At 46.9% G+C, this 16,339-nt stretch overlaps 1 pseudogene; it reads left to right on the top strand.

Annotated features, from left to right (window-relative positions):
* The first annotated feature begins 10,691 nt into the window (after positions 1–10,691).
* Positions 10,692–10,786, top strand: LOC116978188 (annotated as a pseudogene).
* The last annotated feature ends 5,553 nt before the right edge of the window (positions 10,787–16,339 follow it).

A 16,339-nucleotide genomic window follows, 5' to 3' on the forward strand; every position in this document is an offset into this window, starting at 1 on the left:
CAAGACATCCTTTCTGTGCCTTACAGCTGTACGCTCCCTTCCTTATCCCCAATCGGCCCAAACCCTGACTTGTGTACCTCCAATGCAGAGCCCAATCAAATTAAGTCCACCCCAGCACTTTGGGTGTAAAGGACCCAGACTCTCAGAGGAGAAACACCTGCTTGTGATAAGCAACTCTATCTTAGAACATAGACCCTTCGAGTCTGGACCCTTCATCACGTTGATTGTGGTGGGGGGAGGAAGCTTGGTGGAAGGGGGTGGGGGGAGAAAAGGTCAAAGTGATCAGTAGATACAGGTGACGGGGGAAGTGGATCGCTCGGCAAATGGTTAGACAAAAGCCAGAGATGAAAAGATAGAAAGTGTGATATAAGGATACAAGAGGTGATATGATGAGAGATAAAAAACAAATCCCAAAAGGAATTGTGGGTCCAGATGGATCTGGGGACAGTTGACATTTCATGTTAGGACAGATTCGACCTCAATGTTTGACCATCCCCATGCCACCTCACATGTAGTTTGACCTGCCATATTCCTTCAGCGGTTTGTTTACTGCCCCGGTCAAAGACAACTAATTCCTCTGATTCCCCAGACCAGCTGAGAGAAGATGCGAGCAGTAGCTTAATTTAACTTAATTTAATTTAGATTTGTTTAGTTTAGCATGGGCCGCGGAACTGGGGGGACTGGGAGGTGGGGGGGGTTGCAACATCCCCCCCCCCTTTTTTTGGCTTGACATGTTTCAATGTTTCCGGCTTTGGACGAGGCACAGCTGAGCTCTGAACAACCTGGTCCTGAGTGTTGGAGAACCGGGGCGGATGGAGGGATGGAAGCAGAAGCAGCAGTGGGGGCAGATGCGGACGGGGAGCCAGGGCTGGCGAGTGTTTGCCAGGCTGGCGGGCCGCTCGCTAAAGGCTCCGGCCATGGAGCAGCCCCAGTGGAAGAGACTAAGGCTGTCTGAGGCGTCGGAAGAGTTGCACCGCTGCCGTGAGAGTCTCTGTGCCAAATTCGCCCTGGTGACCGGCATGGACCAGGCTGCGGCTCGGTGCATCCTGGAGGACAAGCAGTGGCTGCTGGAAGTAGGTACCAAGCACTAGAAGGGTAGAAGTGGTGGAAGATAGTGGCCTTGAAATGGGGGTGGTTGGAGAAAGCACCCTGCTTGCCTACTAGATTTTCACTTACTGTAACTGCAGGAAAAATGTTCCCGATGTTGGGGGACTCCAGAACCAGCGGGGTCACAGTTTAAGAATTACGCCATTTAGGACTGAGACTAGACTAAGTGGGATCCATTGGGTCTCATTCTCACACGGTAGGCCTGGTCCCCCAATGCAATATTCCACCTCTCCACCTATTCCAATATTCCACCACTCAAGCATAGCCCCCAACCATGCAAGCGCGGCTGACGGGTTCCCGTTGTGACATTCCTGATCCGCCCTCCTCCCCTCACCCTCTCCATTCCGCCCTTTGCCCTTCCCCCCATGCACTCACTCCATCCCCAATCCACTATTAGCGCGATCCGGCAACGCAGCCATTCCCTCCCATCGGGTTCCCATTGTGATGTAGAACACTCAGGTATTACTGCTCAGGTGCAGCTGATGGGCACGGCGAGTAGAAAAGGGATTTATTAAAGCTTAAAATGTGAATAACTCTTAAAATATAACAGCAGTTTAACGTTAAAGAGGAGATTTATTCAGTCCATTCTTTCTTGTTGCATCTCTTGTTGTGTTTTACAGCCGGGGGAAGGGGTCGGCTTCAGGAGAGGGCTGTCGGGGGGAGCGTCCTGCAGCCTGGGGAGAGGCATGGCTTCAGATGGGGCTGTCGGGGGCCGGTGGGAGAGGGGGGAGCGTCTAGACTCACAGTTAAATGGCTCATGACTTCTGGATTCACAGTTCACTCACTCACGGCTTCTGGACTCACAGTTCACTCAGTGAAGGCTTCTGGACTCACAGTTCACTCACTCGCGGCTTCTGCACTCGCAGTTCATTCACTCAGGGCTTCTGGACTCGTAGTTCACTCCCTCAAGGCCTCTCGGCTCACAGTTCACTCACTCATGGCTTCTGGACTCATAGTTCACTCACTCAGGGCTTCTGAACTCACAGTTCACTCAGTCACGGCTTCTGGACACACAGTTCACTCAGTCACGGCTTCTGGACTCACAGTTCACTCACTCACGGCTTCTGGACACACAGTTCACTCACTCACGGCTTCTGGACACAGTTCACTCAGTCAGGGCTTCTGGACTCACAGTTCACTCACTCACGGCTTCTGGACTCACAGTTCACTCACTCACGGCTTCTGGACACTGTTCACTCAGTCAGGGCTTCTGAACTCACAGTTCACTCACTCATGGCTTCTGGACTCACAGTTCACCGACTCACGGCTTTTGGACTCACAGTTCACTCACTCATGGCTTCTGGACTCACAGTTCACTGACTCACGGCTTCTGGACTCACAGTTCACTCACTCATGGCTTCTGGACTGACAGTTCATTCACTCACGGCTTCTGGACACACAGTTCATTTACTCACAGCTTCTGGACACACAGTTCACTCACTCACGGCTTCTGGACTCACAGTTCAATGACTCACGGCCTCTGGACTCGACTCTCACTCACTCACGGCTTCTGGACTCAACTCTCACTCACGGCCTCCAGGCTGACTCACGCCCGACTTCTGGACACACGCCCAGCTTCCATGGCTTTATTCTCCTCGCCCATGTGATTAACTGCGGGTGCCAGAAGGGACGTTATCTTCATGGTGACTGACAGGCAAGAAGACCAATCTGCTGATCTCACAAATTTTAAAACCTTCATAACTTTTGGAATATTCCACCGATCGGAACAAAGCTAGATGCGCTTGGAGCAGAGGAGAATGGTGAGTGAGGTGGTGAAAGCATCATAGATATATAGGGTACCGTTTTTGCGCAGATTTAAAAACAACGCGAACCGTAAGAGGACGAGATGAGAGTTTTTGTAATAGTATAGATGGATATAAGTTAGATGAGGACAAACTTTCTTCGCCCAGAGAGTTGTGAATCTATGGAATTATCTGCCACAGACGGCATGGAGGCCAATTCACTGGATGTTTTTAAGAGAGAGTTATATTTAGCTCTTGGGGCTAGAGAAATCAAAGGATATGGGGAATAAAACAGGAAAGGGGTACTGATTTTAAATGAACAGTCATGAACACATTGTATGGCAGTGGCGGGCTCGAAGGGCCGAATGGCCTATTCCTGCACCTATTTTCTATGTTTCTATGCTTGAGTGTATGGCAATAAAACTCGACCACTTGATTTTGAAGCATTCATGCATGGTGGAGGTATAATGTCGTCATAGAGTGGATACAGTGTGACAACAGGCCCTTCGGCCCAACTTGCCCACACCTGCCAACATGTCCCAGCTACACTACCTGCTTTTGGTCCATATCCCTCCAAACGTGTTCTATCCATGTATCAGTTTAACTGTTTCTTAAATGTTGGGATAGTCCCAGCCTCAACTACCTCCTCTGGCAGCTTGTTCCATACACCCACCACCCGTTGTGTGGAAAATGTTACCCCTCAGATTCCTATGAAATGTTACCCCTCAGATTCCCTTCACCTTAAATCTGTCCTCTGGTCCTCGATTCACTTACTCTGGGCAAAATGTATATTTCGAATGCATTTTAGATTACTCGAAAATCTTACTTTAAAAAAAGTAAAGTTTCCACAAACATATACCCCCTTTATTAATGTCATGGTTTGATTATTTTAAATTCAAATCAAAATGAAATTTTCGTTGAAAGGAGAACTTTCAAAATACCCTAACACTAACCCTAATTTTTTCCCCGAGCAAAACAAAATTTGTATGACTGCAAAATCAGGATATGTTATGATTATTTTTTGCCCCATTTTCCAATTACAAACAAAAAAAAGCACTTGAAATTATAACACATTTAAACGTTTTTTGTCAAATTTTCCATACCGTGGAAGGTACTGGCGTCGATCCAGGGGGAACACCCCCCTCCCACACCCTTCCCCCAGTCAGTCACTCCAGTCCCTCACCGGGTACCACCAAGGACACCGATCAATGATGGCTCAGGCCCACCTTTCAAAAACGCTCCACGGGCCCTGTTTAGAGATGCAGCATGGAAACAGGCCCTTTACACACCGAGCCTGCGCTGATCAGTGATCCCCGCACACTAACACTATTCTACACACACTACGGACAATTTGACAATTATACCAAACCCAATTAACCTTTTACTCTGTAGGTCTTTGGAGTATGGAAGAAAACTGGAGATCCCGGAGAAAACCCATGCAGGTCACGGGGATAACATACAAACTCTGCACAGACAGCAACCATAGTCAGGATGGAACCCGAGCCTCTGGCGTTGTAAGGCAGCAACTCTACCGCTTCGCGACCATGCCGCCATAAACAAAGTTTATACCATTTCACTGAACACTTAGAAACATAGAAACATAGAAAATAGGTGCAAGAGTAGGCCATTCGGCCCTTCGGCCCTTCGATCATTCAATATGATCACGGCTGATCATCCAACTCAGTATCCTGTACCTGCCTTCTCTCCATACCCCCTGATCCCTTTAGCCACAAGGGCCACATCTAACTCCCTCTTAAATATAGCCAATGAACTGGCCTCAACTACATTCTGTGGCAGAGATTTCCAGAGATTCACCACTCTCTGTGTAAAAAATGTTTTTCTCATCTCAGTCCTAAAAGATTTCACCTTTATCCTTAAACTGTGACCCCTTGTTCTCGACTTCCCCTACATCGGGAACAATCTTCCTGCATCTAGCCTGTCTAACCCCTTAAGAATTTTGTAAGTTTCTATAAGATCCCTCCTCAATCTTCTAAATTCTAGCGAGTACAAGCCGTTTCTACTCAGTCTTTTTTCATATGAAAGTCCTGACATCCCAGGAATCAGTCTGGTGAACCTTCTCTGTACTCCGTCTATGGCAAGAATGTCCTTCCTCAGATTAGGAGACCAAAACTGTACGCAATACTCCAGGTGTGGTCGCACCAAGACCCTGTACAACTGCAGTAGAACCTCCCTGCTCCTATAGTCAAATCCTTTTGCTATGAATGCCAACATACCATTCGCTTTCTTCATTGCCTGCTGCACCTGCATGCCTACATTCAATGACTGGTGTACCATGACACCCAGGTCTCGTTGCATCTCCCCTTTTCCTAATCGGCCACCATTCAGATAATAGTCTACTTTTCTGTTTTTGCCACCAAAGTAGATAACCTCACATTCATCCACATTATACTGCATCTGCCATGCATTTGCCCACACACCCAGCCTATCCAAGTCACCTTGCAGCCTCCTAGCATCCACCTCACAGCTAACTCTGCCCCCCAGCTTTGTGTCATCCTCAAACTTGGAGATGTTGCATTCAATTCCCTCGTTCAAATCATTAATATATATTGTAAATAGCTAGGGTCCCAGCACTGAGCCTTGCGGTACCCCAATAGTCACTGCCTGCCATTCTGAAAAGGACCTGTTTACTCCTACTCTTTGCTTCCTGTCTGCCAACCAGTTCTCTATCCACATCAATACTGAACCCCCAATACAGTGTGCTTTAAGTTTGTATACTAATCTCTTATGTGGGACCTTGTCGAAAGCCTTCTGAAAGACCAGATAAAACACATCCACTGGTTCTCCCTTATCCACTCTACTAGTTACATCCTCGAAAATTTCTTTCAAGATTCGTCAGACATGATTTACCTTTCATAAATCCAAGCTGACTGTGTCGAATGATTTCACCACTTTCCAAATGTGCTGCTATCCCATCTTTAATAACTGACTTTAGCTGTTTCCCCGCTATCGATGTTAGACTAGCTGGTCTGTAATTCCTCGTTTTCTCTCTCGGACCCTTTTTAAAAAGTGGGGTTACATTAGCTACCTCCAATCCTCAGGAACTACTCCAGAATCTAACGAATTTTGAAAAATTATCACTAATGCATCCACTATTTCTGTGGCTACTTCCTTAAGTACTCTGGGATGCAGCCTATCTGGCCCTGGGGATTTATCGGCCTTTAATCCATTCAATTTACCTAACACTACTTTCCCGCTAACCTGGATTTCACTCAGTTCCTCCATCTCATTTGACCCCCGGTCCCCTGTTATTTCCGGCAGATTATTTAAGTCTTCCTTAGTGAAGACAGAACCAAGGTAATTATTCAATTGGTCTGCCATGTCCTTGTTCCCCATGATCAATTCACCTGTTTCTGACTGCAAGGGACCTACATTTGTTTTAACTAATCTTTTTCTCTTCACATATCTATAAAAACTTTTGCAGTCAGCTTTTATGTTCCCTGCCAGTTTTCTTTCATAATCTATTTTCCCTTTCCTAATTAAGCCCTTTGTCCTCCTCTGCTGGATTCTGAATGTCTCCCACTCCTCTGGTAGGCTGCTTTTTCTGGCTAATTTATATGCTTCATCTTTTGTTTTGATACTATCCCTGATTTCCCTTGTATCCACGGATGCACTACCTTCCCCGATTTATTATTTTGCCAAACTGGGATGAACAATTGTTGTAGTTCATCCATGCAGCCTTTAAATGCCTTCCATTGCATATCCGCCGTCAACCCTTTAAGAATCAATTGCCAGTCTATCTTGGCCAATTCACGTCTCATACCCTCAAAGTTAGCTTTCTTTATGTTCAGAACCCTTGTTTCTGAATTAATTATGTCACTGTCCATCCTAATGAAGAACTCAACCATATTATGGTCACTCTTGCCCAAGGGGCCACGCACAACAAGACTGCTAACTAACCCTTCCTCATTACTTGTGCTTGGTCTGTCAAGGCTGGCTGGATCTCCCAGTTGTTAACCATTTTAACTCCTTTTCCCATTCCCACACTGACCTTGTGTGTAGGAAAGTACAGCAGATGCTGGTTCAAATCGAAGATAGAATCAAAATGTTGGAATAACTCAGCGGGACAGGCAGCATCTCTGGAGAGAAGGAATGTCTAAACGGTCTCAAACCTGAAACATCATCCATTCAATCTCTCCAGAGATGCTGCCTGGCCCACTGAGTTACTCCAGCACTTTGTGACCTTCTGTGTATTAACCTGCATCTGCAGTTTCTTGTTTCCAAGTCCTGCTGCAACTTAACTCAATGACTTGCATCACACACCTCAACGTTGAAGTCATTTTTCTTTTCCAGGGATTGACACAAAGTTGGGTCCTCACATACACAGTCTTGTCCAAAGCCACAGCCCATGCACAGTATGATCACAGCCAGGACCAGTGTCGGGGCCAAACTGCAGCACATCCTCTCAGCCTCCGCTCAGCAAATGGAAATCTAAAAAACAGCGACCTCGTTTATTTATATGTGGTGATGTCACGGACGCTGATAACTATCTCTCTGTGTAAGTGGGAACAATAAATGATTGACGCAAGCTTTGCACTGGCTGTTGTAACTTTGTAAGAAATGTTCACCTCTCTCTTCTCTCAGCCTTGAGCAACATTGACCTCTCAACCCTCTGTCATTACTCCCTTCGCAATTTAGCCACCATTCATCCGTGGGAATGAAGAGACATAAAGTACATGAGTAACCTAACGGGTCGGGCAGCATGTCTGGAAAACACGGGCAGGTGACGTTCTGATTGGGGAGCCTTTTTCAGACTGATTGTAGTGGTGGTGGGGGGAGTAGGTGGAAGAGAGGTGGTTGCGGGACAATGCCTGGTGAGTGATAGATGGATATAGATCGGGAAGAGGTTGAAGTTGCAATGTTACAAAATTTTGAGATTTATAAAATCAAGTCTGCAATTTATCCCATCAGATAAACCATAAAAATAAGTTTAATTTGACACCTAATTCACTTTCATATCTTCAGTATTAAAAATGTTATGGCCATTTTCATACTGGGAAATTAGCATCTTGTTCCCTATTGCTTTTCCATTGACTTAACTCAAAAGCTGTGATCGAGGACAGTCAAAAGCCCATAACTTTCTTAGAATTTAAGCGTACTAAATGAAATTTTCAGTTATTATAGATTGAAGCATTCTGAAACAAATATGAAACAATCTTTTGGATGATCTGAAATTAAAGCATATAATTAGTTAGTTACCTAATTGTAGCTAATTACAAAATTCAATTACTAGATCTAAAATCTATCCATTTATTAAGAAAAGGTTAACATTTTTAAATAGCTTAAGTATCCAAATAACATTCACACAAGAATTCACAATATAACATGATTTTTAAATCTCATTGTCATAAATTTATAGATCAAATGGAAGGAATTTAATGTTTAATTCCCGTAAATTAATGGTCATTTTAATCATCTTGTGAGTTGGTTTTTGTGGAACGCGATCGATTGGAACGTTGCGGTTGCAGTGAATTTGAACCCCATATCGGCAGGAAAAACACTGCCGGTTCGTATGGGGCCAAACTCACATTTTCGCCAATGAAATTTGGATTAAAGTCATCCTAAGAAGCAAGTTTATATGTAAAATATACGACTTACCCTACGTGAGATCCGTCCCGTTGACGGCGTTAGAAGTAGCTTTTTATTTTACTCCAGGGTTTAAATTGTCCCGCGATTTTATTTTAAAAACTTCCGAGAACGGAAGTCGGAACGATTTTTCTGCAGCAGCTGAACAGCCTGAGAAAGTTCGACTCCGACAGGCAGGAGAAAACGGCATTTTAATCCCGCCTCCACCCCCTCAAAGGCGCCAAATTCACGCACACGGCCAGTGGTGGAACTGCAGCGCCGCTGAAGGTAGGTATTGTAACATCACTAGGAGATGGATATAATAGTGGCATTAAAGAGGTTTTTGAAAGGCACATGGACATGAAGGGAATGGAGGGAAATGGATCACATTCAGGCAGACAAGGGTTTGTCTTAGCATCATGTTCGGCACAGACATTGTGGGTCGAAGGGCCTGTTCCTGTCCTTTAAACTGCCCTTCTCACCTTCAGGCTATGCCCTTTAGTGTTTGATATTTCCACCTCGTAAAAAGGTTCTGACTGTCTACATTATCTACGCCTCTGAAATTTAATATATCTATATGGTCTTCCCTCAACCTCTGGTATTCTAGGGAAAATAATCAAACTCTGCCCACCCTCTTCCTATAGCAAATACCCACTAATCCAAGCATCATTCTGGTAAACATCCTCTGCTCCCTCTCCAAAGCCTCCACATCCTTCCTTTAATGGAGTGACCAGAACAGAAGACAATGTGGCCTAACCGGTCCAGATCATGACATCATCTTATACTCAATGTCCCGACCAATGTCCCGATGGCAAGCTTACCATACGTCTTCTGCACCACTCTGTTGCAACAATGTAGGTATAATTTAACTGGATAGCATGCAGAACAAGCATTTTACTCCACACATAACAATACGTAAACTGAACTAATTCTGAAAGTTCCTTTTGTGTCTTCTCCCATGAAGACGGACACAAAGTAATTATTTAATATCTTTGCGGTTTCCTTCTTCCCCGGTTAAATTTAATCGTAATTATACAGCATGGAAGGTGCTTGTTATTTTATAGACTTCTCTAAGGTTGCTCCTCAGTCTCCTTCACTCAAGGGGAAACTGTCTGAGCCAATCCAATCTCTCCTCATAACTTGAGGCCTCCAGTCCCAGCCTTCCAATTCTTCACCGACAGTAGCACGTAACAATATTACCCGTTCCGCCAAGGCCTGCAGGATCTCCCGGTTGCTAACCATTTTAACTCCTCGTCCCATTGACCTTGATGTCCCGGGCCTCCTCCATTGCCAAAGCGAGGCTACACGCAAACATGTGGTACAGCGCCTCATATTTAAAAGTAAGCCCATGGACTCCGATGAGTCGGGCCAGGAGGATTCTCCTCCCACTAGAAGCGATGTCTGTGAACGTTTGGCAAAGATGGAGCACCTCATGGAAAGGATTCTCCATCACGACATGCTCCAGGAGGAGCTTTATATCCGTGGGTCACCCCATGGGCCCGTGGCAGCAGCTCTGTTCAAGGGCTGTATAGGGAAGATCTGCTCCATGAAGAGGAGCCTTATATCCACGGTTCTTCTTGGGGGCCCATGGCAGCAGCATCTGTAGAAGGGCTGCATAATGTCTCCCTCATGGAGGAAGTGAACACACGGAGTCAGTTTGTTCCGACTCAGAGATCGGAGGTATAGCTGGTGAGCATACTACGAGGCAGGGGCCTGCGGCAGCACCTGTTCATGGCTGTCCACGAATCCCCCTTTCTGTGGAGGGGAGTGCGAGTAGTCAGTGTAAATGACTTCAAAATTCTAAAGTATGTCTGTGGAATGTACTGGAAACATGCGCATGGATTCAAGGGAGTCCTCGCAAATGAAGGTGGCAGAATACCCAGAGGGGGCTAGAGTTCCCCTCGTGCTTTAAATGCCGGGAATGAACAACGCTTCAGGGATGACATTGAAGACAAGCCGCCGAACCTTCTCTTGAGGTAAGACCTATTCAACAGGTAAAACCTGGATAAGAAACCAAAAGCTGTCGGACCAATCGAGGTTCCTACAACGAGCAAAGCTTCATCGTTGCAGCAACAACACACCCCATGCCATCATTGGCAGTAAGCAGTTCACTAAAGTTGGTGGCAGCATGAAAGCTGGACAGAGGTCTTAAATCCGAGACCCAAGTTGGGCTCAGGAAACATATGGGACCATCTACAAGTTGGTAATATTTATACTTGTTTTTGTACTAATGATAATGATAACGTGTGTTTAGTTTATGTGTTGTATGAAAATAGCATGCCCCTTGATAAGGATCGAAGGGATCCTAGTGGCCTTACAACACACAAATGGTTGGCATCTAACCATGTAAAACTGCACAATACTAAGGTTCCAAGCACAGAATTGGGCCAAATCTGTCTTTACAGGCAATCTCAGAATTATGCCCAGAGTTGTCTTTCGAGGCAGGCTCAGTATTATGGCCAGGAATGGCTTTCGGGACTGGCTCGGAAAACGGGCCAGATTTGTTGCTCGAGCAGGTACGGAATTCGCAGGCGTGGCCTGTTCATTGTGGAAAAGATGCAGAATGTCATTCAACTCGCATGTGCAGTATAATTTTTCCCAAAATAGGAAACTTTGCATCTGATTTCCTTAGGATGCTCCCATTTATAGAGATCACCGGAGACATTTTGAAATTTATTGGATAAGGCAATGATAAAACATTGCAAAATGAGTTAACTTCAGTTCCTAGTTTATTTACCAGATTACTAAAACCGATGTATGGACTGCTCAGAACTCAAAAACATTTGTTATGTCTTGTCTGGAGGATATTCTAACGCTGTATGTTGTTAAAATCAACTGTTTCAGCCACAAACTATGTTTAAGAAAATGAAGGTGATACCAACTAGATTTTGGGATTTACCTTATTAATTAGCCTGTGACTCCTCCCTGGGGTAAGCGATTGGAATGAATAGGAGCCTCGAATAATCTTGTTGTGATAAAACAGCCTTCTATTCATTAAGTATAATTGGCAATATAGTGGCTATAATTCAGCTGTGCAAGTGGGTGAATTTACATTGTGCCTAGTAGTAATCTCTCAAATGCCATGTAGGTCTTGTGACAGACCTATGCTATTACCAGCTGAAGCTACCAAGGTCATTATGGTAGACGAACAGTATTCAGCATTGCTCCAGTAATCTGGTCAGTGAAATTTCAGTTTATAAACTGATGGGGCTCTAAGGTGGAAAATTATGAATGCCATCTAGTTCAGAGGTGGAGGAGATTTGCATCAATTAACAATTATTCAGTTATTGGTATGAACTACCTATAGACACTAGGTGCATTCTATAGGTTAAAGGGTTATTGAGTGAATATGAATAATCTGCATGCTCAACGTTAAGTTGATACACTATGGTGGTGGCGTATGTTAGTCACATGGGTGCGATCAAGACAAAATATCCTGTAATAATTCACCTAATCTCAATTTACGTTGGAATATCATCACGTATAATCAATGACAACACAAAATGGGTGTTGGATCACAAAGCATTTAATGAAATTATGGCTTGATGGAAAACCAAATTGATATGTTTGTTTCCAGGCTCATTTACCGGTTGCAAAAATATGTGGCATAACAGTGGCAAAAAATACACTCTCGATACAAGGAGAAAGAAGTTATGTTTGTCTCCCTTCATTTTGCCTCATTAGTCGGGTCTTGCAATAAAGTCAGCAAGATCCCGCTCTAGGTTGTCGTTCTGTCTGACTGGCCTATGCAGCCATGCTTCCCGCTTTGTCGGGGATAATAATACAACCTTTTACGGTTATTCTTTTAGGCCTTTCTCACGGGGCGACTTGACGCAAGAGGTAACCAGAGTTGAACATCGTGGGAACCTCGTACGATAACCGTCCGGCATTCGTGGACCACCGTGGCGCTAACGGCAGGTAATCGTGTAACTTGTTGACTCGGGAGAAAATTCAAGCAAGCTTGAATTTCTCCAAGAGTGACTTGTACACTTGTGGTTGAACATTGCAACATTATAGGGACATAGAAACATAGAAACATAGAAATTAGGTGCAGGAGTAGGCCATTCGGCCCTTCGAGCCTGCACCGCCATTCAATATGATCATGGCTGATCATCCAACTCAGTATCCCGTACCTGCCTTCTTTCCATACCCTCTGATCCCCATAGCCACAAGGGCCACATCTAACACCCTCTTAAATATAGCCAATGAACTGGCCTCGACTACCCTCTGTGGCAGAGAGTTCCAGTAGTGGCCAGTGCGATATCCATAATATCTCTTGCGTTTACCGTGGGAACTCCTGCGAACGGTGAACCCGGAAGCTGGACAGAGGGGACAGAAGGTGAGTAATCTGGAATTAACATGCTGTTAGGCTGGGATTATTCTCTGCGAGATGACCTTAGTGCGGGAGACAAGTGTAGGAGAGGTGTACTGACAGTGTGGCCAGAACTTTGGAAGTGATTGCCCACCATTCTCAAAAGCCGCTGTGTCTCCCTGTCCCTCCAACTCCAGAGGAATCCGCTCCCCGATGGGCTGCTACGGCGACAAGTGGCAGTTCGCCCACAGCCCGAGCTGCGCCACCCCAACAAGACGTACCTTGCACACCATCAGCTTCTGCCCCTATGGGGAGCGTGTTCCTCTGTAGTTGGAGCGGGGCTGGGCTGGAGTTGCTGATCTGGGATCTCCGTGCTTGCAGCGGGCCTGGGGGTCGGTGTCCCGATGAGGGGGCACAGCTCGGGCTGTGGGCGAACTGCCACTTGTCGCTGTAGCGGCCCATCGGGGAGCGGCTTCTGGTGGTCCTGACGTCTCTCAGCACCTGTCCAGGGGGGTGACCGGAGATGTCAGGACCAACAGGAACCCGCTCCCCGATGGGCCGCTACAGCGACAAGTGGCAGTTCGCCCACAGCCCGAGCTGCGCCCCCTCATCCGCAACCCGGGTTCCTCTGGAGTTGGAGCGGGGCTGGGCTAGAGTTGCTGCTGGCTGTGAGTCTCTGGGATCTCCGTGCTTGCAGTCGGTGTCCCGTTGGTCCTAACGTCTCCGGCCACCCCCCTGGACTGGAGCTGATACCGGGAACTGTACCGCCCTTGCCCCCTCCCTCTGCAACTGCAAACAACCCCACAGTTCCCAGTCTGAGCTCCTGTACAGGGGGGTGGGCGGAGACGTCACAGCCCGAGCTGCGCCCCCTCATCCGCAACCCCAAGAACAAGACGTACCTTGCACACCATCAGCTTCTGTCCCTCTGTCCCAGCTTCTGGCTTCTGTCTGTTCCTCTGGAGTTGGAACGGGGCTAGGCTGCTGCTAGCTGTGGGTCTCTGGGATCTCAGTGCTTGCAGTGGGCCTGGGGGTCGGTGTCCCGTTGGTCCTGACATCTCCGGTGACTGGCACTGACCTGCTGGCATCGCCGACATGAAGACAGTGCAAAGCCCCCGCGCCGGTGCAATGGGCGGGGAGCTGAAGAGGGGAGGGAAGGGGTCACACACATGTCCGGGAAGCAGAGGGGTGTAGGTGGGGTGAAACTGAAGGGACCAACAATCTGCTGCTGCCTGCCCGCTGAGTTAAAAAGTTCCCACGCAAGACCCACGATACACTGTATATCGTGAGTCCACCGTGGGAACTTTTTAACTCAGCGGGCAGGCAGCAGCAGATTGTCAATTATTAACCCTCCCGCGCAATTACCTTCTCTTTTATGAATGGGGATTTAGTTCCTCTTTCTTCGAGGACCGACCGGAGGTTCCGCTGTCACCTCTGCGGGCCGCCCTCGGTGAACGTCTTTATTTTCAAGCTTTGTCCATCTCTTTTGAACTCATTTGATTCGATACTATTTGATTTTGGAATGGTGGTTACTTATTATATAAATTATGTGACCTATTTTCTGTTCCTATGTTTCTCTAAGTACTTTGTTTATAAATTCTGAACTCGTGAATTCGAGATTTCAGTGGTTTTCTGTATGCGGCTCACTCAGATACACTTGGCACAAACCGGCTTTTCCCATTTGGACCGTATAAAAAGCCGTTTACAATCGCGCTGGACTCACTACATTTCTATGATCTGTAATCGTTTAACATTGAGTATAAATGATTATATTTAATACTCGGAATGCATATTGATTTTAGCGATGCCATATAACTTTCTCTGTATGTGAAGGGAACGAGAGCCATAAAATTAATTATGCATGAGGGCAGGCAATTTTCACTTGCAATGCTTGTCTAAAAAAAAGTGACATCATTTGTGCCACGTGATGATTTAACAACACTTCACATTTCACAATGTTCATTCAAGATTTAACGGGAAAGCTCGGGAGACGGACAAGTCACTCGCACAAATAACAGAAATGCCGTGTACCCGTGGGAACTCTTTATCTACCCCCCGTTATATCGTGTGATATCGTGCTAGACCACGACCACTTCACTCTGGTTACATCTTGCGTCAAGTTGCCCCATGAGAAAGCGCTATTAACATAAAACTTGCTGGTGTAGACAGTGGAGAGCGCCTGCCCGACATCACCGCCGCACTGGGCCCATCCAGCATCGTCGCCGGACCGGGCCCTCTGAACATCGCCGCCGCACTGGACCCGCCTAACATCGCCGCCGCACTGGGCCCGCCTAATATCGCCGCCGGACCCGACCTACCCAACATCGCCGCCGGACCCGACCTACCCGGCATCGCCGCCGGACCGGGGCCCCCCAACATGGCCGCCGTAACGCACCCGACTCATCTCGCCGCCCCACCGTTATGGCCGACCTGCGCCGCCCCGCCGACTATCCACCCACCGGGACCTCCCACGCATCGCCCGCAGACCCCGACTCAACTGCCACGGGACTCCGACCATCGGGTCCGGTGACCCGCGCCACTCCACCCCCCTCCAGCTACCCACAGCCGTCGCCTTACCTGGAGCCTGGACTCTGCACTGGGCCTGAAGCCTCCACGCTGCTCACTCCCACTCTCCTGGGCTTAAACATAGAAACATAGAAACATAGAAATTAGGTGCAGGAGTAGGCCATTCGGCCCTTCGAGCCTGCACCGCCATTCAATATGATCATGGGTGATCATCCAACTCAGTATCCCGTACCTGCCTTCTCTCCATACCCTCTGATCCCCTTAGCCACAAGGGCCATATCTAACTCCCTCTTAAATATAGCCAATGAACTGGCCTCGACTACCCTCTGTGGCAGAGAGTTCCAGAGATTCACCATCTCTGTGTGAAAAAAGTTCTTCTCATCTCGGCTTTAAAGGATTTCCCCCTTATCCTTAAGCTGTGACCCCTTGTCCTGGACTTCCCCAACATCGGGAGCAATCTTCCTGCATCTAGCCTGTCCAACCCCTTAAGAATTTTATAAGTTTCTATAAGATCCCCTCTCAATCTCCTAAATTCTAGAGAGTATAAACCAAGTCTATCCAGTCTTTCTTCATAAGACAGTCCTGACATCCCAGGAATCAGTCTGGTGAACCTTCTCTGCATTCCCTCTATGGCAATAATGTCCTTCCTCAGATTTGGAGACCAAAACTGTACGCAATACTCCAGGTGTGGTCTCACCAAGACCCTGTACAACTGCAGTAGAACCTCCCTGCTCCTATACTCAAATCCTTTTGCTATGAAAGCTAACATACCATTCGCTTTCTTCACTGCCTGCTGCACCTGCATGCCTACTTTCAATGACTGGTGTACCATGACACCCAGGTCTCGCTGCATCTCCCCTTTTCCTAGTCGGCCACCATTTAGATAATAGTCTGCTTTCCTGTTTTTGCCACCAAAATGGATAACCTTACATTTATCCACATTATACTGCATCTGCCAAACATTTGCCCACTCACCCAGCCTATCCAATCACCTTGCAGTCTCCTAGCATCCTCCTCACAGCTAACACTGCCCCCCAGCTTAGTGTCATCCGCAAACTTGGAGATATTGCCT

The sequence above is a fragment of the Amblyraja radiata genome, chromosome 10 (assembly GCF_010909765.2).
Source record: "Amblyraja radiata isolate CabotCenter1 chromosome 10, sAmbRad1.1.pri, whole genome shotgun sequence".
Classification (NCBI taxonomy): domain Eukaryota; kingdom Metazoa; phylum Chordata; class Chondrichthyes; order Rajiformes; family Rajidae; genus Amblyraja; species Amblyraja radiata.